Source organism: Coptis chinensis, chromosome 9 (genome assembly GCF_015680905.1).
Source record: "Coptis chinensis isolate HL-2020 chromosome 9, ASM1568090v1, whole genome shotgun sequence".
NCBI classification, from domain to species: Eukaryota; Viridiplantae; Streptophyta; class Magnoliopsida; order Ranunculales; family Ranunculaceae; genus Coptis; species Coptis chinensis.
In genome coordinates, this window is record NC_141464.1 from 78910721 (window position 1) to 78916666 (window position 5946).

Sequence of the window (5946 nt, forward strand, 5' to 3'; positions counted from 1 at the left end):
GCTAAAACCTGGAAACTCTCCTTAGTGGATGTGCTTTCAAAGCGTCTCCAATTACGTTGGCCAGTACTCTTCCCTTGGCAATTTCGAGCTTGCATACAAGTCCTCAACCGACCAGTCCTTTGATACCATCTGATGCTTTATGCTTGTGTGACACCATTACAGTGTGAATCACTACTATTCTCGAATTAAAGCTTTTTATATTTGTAAGTGTAGGAGCACTCCAGTATTGGTGTGTCCATGTAGGCTTTGGAAGCTATGGGGTCAAACTGACCATCTTCATTCTTCAGCTCCTCACACCACTGTTCCAGATATTTGGTAGTCTAAAGAACTATAACTGAGTCCCTCCAACTGCAGGAGATACTGCAATGAGGAATTCTTCCATTTTGTAAATAATGCTTTCTTTCGCTACAGTCTCATGCATTCTATATGCTCTGCCGTACAAAGAACTGCAACCACATTTTAACTCATGCCATAACATAAACCCTGACACATTTCAAGAGCAGCTATCCTCCATGATCACGTGGATTTCACAGTCATGTTCGTCATTGTTTGGTTGTGCCCAACTTCAGCAAGCAGGCACTCTTGGACAGTAGGGAAACTTTGTAATTAGGACTTCGCAAGTCAGTTGCCACATACCTTCTTCTAAATGAGTTTAGTCAGTAGCCACTAGCGAAACTGACCACTGGTAACACAAATCTTGCCTTGCGTTTTCTGTATGGTCCTTCTGAAATTCTCATTAATTCATTAAATAAATTCTTCTCACTATCACACAAGTTCTTACTTCTTACCGCAACATCCCATCTTGGAAAGAAAAATAGTATCCATCTGTAGGATTAGACATCAATTGATAATATAGCTTAAGTTTTGACAAAATCTACGCCAATTCCAAATAACTTTTAACTACTGCAGTAGGAAAATAGTTTTCTTTTTTCAGTTCTTTAATTCCTTCCTCTACCATCTGCAATTCAAAAATGTATGAAATATGAAAGAAAGAAAATTTAAAGCGCAATTAACTGATTTTAAGGAATTAAAATTGAGTTGGTACTATACCCCTGCATATGGTGGGTAAGTGGGATTGGTATTCAAGTCCTTCCAGTCCGGAAGTCTTGCAGCAATCTGCTCGATCTTCCGAAAAAGATTGGCCGGTTAGCTTCCATTGTAGTCATGGCTTCCTTTAGCTTCTTCATGCACCAATTAAGTTTCATCCATACTTGTGATGGAAGGTGACGTGGTACACTGCTCTAAGTTTCTCGTTTTTGGATGTAGTTGATCAAAATGATACTGAGATGTTCATAAATGCTAATCGATCTATCATTTATATATTGTATCTGTCATTCAATTCGTCTATTGTTTGCACGAATATGGAGATTATAATCAGCATCCATTCTACATTTCTTGGCTTAGCTCAGTTGGTTTTCATGAGTTTGTCCTTGAAAGCAGTTTAATGTGTGGAATCCATAACAGAAAACTTCAAACATGCCCATCAGCCCATGAGCAAAGCCCTTGAGAAACCACTTTCTAAATTGCTGGTATACAGAACCAGAACACTCGATTACAATATTTCATGAAAGTTTCATGAAAGTTCCAAAGAGTGGTGAGTTTGATTCCGGGCCAAGTTCATTCCGGGCCATGCATCCTTAAAAACAAAATACACTGGTAGGACAGTACAATTTGTAGAGTGATTTGAGTTCGGACATAAAAGTTAGAAAAAACGACTAAAAAGGGTATCAAACTTTACAAGTTTTGACAATACGGGACCATGACAGTTTGGGACCAAAATGTTTGATTTTTGCAATGTAGGACTTCCGTCAAATTTCTCCAACACCGTTTATAATTTGTATTAATTTTTATTTTATAAATTAATAAAAATAAAAATTAATTTGTAATGTTGAAAAAAAATTAATATAAATTAATTTGTAATATTGAAAAAAATTAATATAAATTTTATAATTTGCAATGTTGAAAAAAAAATACAAATTAATACAAATTAGAAAAAGTGTTAGAGAAATTTAACAGAAGTTCATACATTGCAAAAATCAAACAGTTTGGTCCCCAAACTGTTAGAAAAAAAAGTTTGGTCCTCATATTATTATAAGGTGTAAAGTTTGATACCTTTTTTAGTCGTTTTTTTATAAAAGTTACGAAGAAGACATTTATTTACCCGCATCCCGTGTGTGGGCCCCGAAGTTTCGGTGGCCCGGCCCAACGATTAAAATGTGGCCCAATATGTATCCATTCACATGTCAAAAACAAAAATCGTTCGCGTTATTATTTGTTTTCTCCTCCTTTTAATCGATTTTTTTTTTTTTTTTTTGAAAGCTATTACTGGGACATTGTTGGAAACTTAGGGGTGATAATTTGGCCCTCAGGCCCTTAACCTGCCCCGCCCTACCCGGCTTGACCCGGCCTTCAAAATTGCATGTTCAATCCCTCAAAAGTTGTTCTCACAGATTTGAGCCCGACCTTCATGCTTATAAGGGGCGGGCTAGGGACTAGGTTCTGAAGCATGAGCCCAACCCTCATTAAGCCCTCACTTGGCCCTCATACGTTTTCTTATTATTTTACATTATATTTATGTATTATACTATAATTATCTAAGTTGTATAAAAAAAAAAATCACTAAATTAGTTTTCAATAGGGGGATAGATTAGAACATAACATATGTGTTTTTTGTAATTGATTGAGTGATAGGAATATAAGTCATACATAAAAGAAAATCCAAAAATATAGAGGTTTGAAAAATATTATCTCTTAGTTAAAATTGATATACATAAGCAAAGTATGATAAAAATAAATAAAAAATCACCAAAACAAAAGTAAACTAGTAAAGTATAATTAGACCGGACTCGACCCGACCCTCATTTGGCCCTTAAAAATGAGGGTCGAGAGATGGGTTAAGGGCTTGAGTTTTCATGCTTGACCCTATTCGACCCGACCCTCAATCATAAGAGCTTTTATGGTTTGAGGGCCGGGATAGCCCGACTCGACCTTTTTATCACCCCTAGTTGGAATGTCCCAGACTTTGTATACTTTTTCATGAAGTCACAATTTGTATTCCTGGAAGTTAGACCGGTCAGCTAATTAATAGCTGGAAATATATTTTGAGATATCACAGGAAAAGTCATTCTCCTCAAATGCTCCATTCTTCCGTAATCATTCCAATCCTGAGTGATTCTTAGATGTTGGGTTGATACCATCTTTTGGTTCTTTGACATTGTCCAATCAGGAAAGAAGACAAGTCGCTCCTCATGAGCCCATCTTGACTATCATATATCACCCCTTCCCTTCAAGAATCATCTATATAAATGTCAACACCAGGGATAGAGTTAGGATTCTAAGCCAGGGGGTGTGAGATTATCTGCACACTTTACCACCCCCAAAACAAAAAATATGCAACTTTTTTATTTTTTTTGTAAAAGGTATGCAATTTTTTTTTTTAATTTTGTCAGAAGGTCTAAACAATAAAGATCAACAAAATTATGCATTTATTCTAATTCGCAAAACTAGAGTGAGTTGACTACTAAAAATTTAATATGGACTGATGAAGTTAATTACTTAAACACTTAAGCCATTAATTGATATTAATATGTCTATATATATCTACATAATCCAGTCCACAAGTCTACAACAATTTAACAAATTGTTAGCGTACGTGCTTCTTATAATGCTATAAGTTTATATCGTCCTACTATTATGTGAAGAAAACTATAAAAAAATTAACTTGTATTATTTTGTTTTGTTTTGTTTTAAGTGAAATTTTTATTGATAATGATAATGAGTTTTACAAACAATTAGAACAAGTGTGTAACAAGTTGTGTTGCAAGTTCTTTCTGAATTTGTTTTTTTTTTTTTTTTTTTTTTGTTTTTTGTTTGGGTTGAGGTCTCACATTTGTTTAAGAATTGAGAGTGATTGCTTGTGTCGGTTCATATTACTAAAATTTCAACATTTAACATATTTCACTTCTTTTAACCGATGATTTTTTTCAGTAGCACATACAAACTTCAAGAAACTATTATATTGTTTGCAAAGCTTCTTGAAATCAAGATCAGTTAAAAAAAAGTCGGGAAACCTTTGTTATATCATTACAAATAGGACATATATCAAACCTTGGAACTAAACATATTACATGAAAGAATCTAGACATGGATCTACACAAAGATTCATATAGGGTGATCTTGGACACACCCATAAAAACACTCATTTACCCCATAACTAACTAAAGTTTTTGTCATACCCTAATAACCGTCTCAATCCAATAATATCTCTGGGGTATTTCCAATAAGGGCAAAAAAAAAAAAAAACAACAACAACAAAAAACAAAAACAAAAACAAAAACAAAATAAAACAAAACAAAAAAGGGTGATTTTGGACACACCCATAAAAACACTCCCATACCCCAACTTTAAAATAAATAAATAAAATTATTTTAGACCCTAAAATTGAGTTGGTACTATACCCCTGCATATGGTGGGTAAGTGGGATTGGTATTCAAGTCCTTCCAGTCCGGAAGTCTTGCAGCAATCTGCTCGATCTTCCCAAAAAGATTGGCCGGTTAGCTTCCATTGTAGTCATGGCTTCCTTTAGCTTCTTCATGCACCAATTAAGTTTCATCCATACTTGTGATGGAAGGTGACGTGGTACACTGCTCTAAGCTTCTCGTTTTTGGATGTAGTTGATCAAAATGATACTGAGATGTTCATAAATGCTAATCGATCTATCATTTATATATTGTATCTGTCATTCAATTCGCTCTATTGTTTGCAATTTAATATGGAGATTATAATCAGCATCCATTCTACATTTCTTGGCTTAGCTCGGTTGGTTTTCATGAGTTTGTCCTTGAAAGCGGTTTAATGTGTGGAATCCATAACAAAAACTTCAAACATGCCCATCAGCCCATGAGCAAAGCCCTTGAGAAACCACTTTCTAAATTGCTGGTATACAGAACCAGAACACTCGATTACAATATTTCATGAAAGTTCCAAAGAGTGGTGAGTTTGATTCCGGGCCAAGTTCATTCCGGGCCATGCATCCTTAAAAACAAAATACACTGGTAGGACAGTACAATTTGTAGAGTGATTTGAGTTCAGACATAAAAGTTAGAAAAAACGACTAAAAAGGGTATCAAACTTTACAAGTTTTGACAATACGGGACCATGACAGTTTGGGACCAAAATGTTTGATTTTTGCAATGTAGGGACTTCCGTCAAATTTCTCCAACACCGTTTATAATTTGTATTAATTTTTATTTTATAAATTAATAAAAATAAAAATTAATTTGTAATGTTGAAAAAAAAATTAATATAAATTAATTTGTAATATTGAAAAAAATTAATATAAATTTTATAATTTGCAATGTTGAAAAAAAAATACAAATTAATACAAATTAGAAACGGTGTTAGAGAAAAAGTTAACAAAAGTTCCCCACAACTCTTAAGTCCCCATTAAAAAAGTTGATATTAATATGTTTGATATATATATCTACATAATCCAAATCCCAAGTCTACAAAAAATTTAACAAATTGTTAAACAAAAATCGCGTTTGTATTTGTTTTTTCTACTTATAATTTTTTTTTTTTTTTTTTGTTTTTGTATAAGTTTATAATTTGGCCCTACTCATTAACTATAAGAAAACTATAAAAAATTAACATTGAAAGTAAAAATTAACTTGTATTTTCTTATTTTTTACATTTGTTTTGTTTTATAGTGAAATTATTATTGATAAAAAAAAAAATGATAAATTAGTTTTACAAACAATTAGAACAAGTTGGAATATAAGTCATACAAAAAGTTCTTTAGAGGGGACTCTCATTTTTTTTTTTTTTTTTTTTTTTTTTTTTTTTTTTTGTTTGGGTTGAGGTCTGACATTTGTTTAAGAATTGAGAGTGATTGCTTGTGTCGGTTCATATTACTAAAATTTCAACATTTAACATATTTCACTTCTT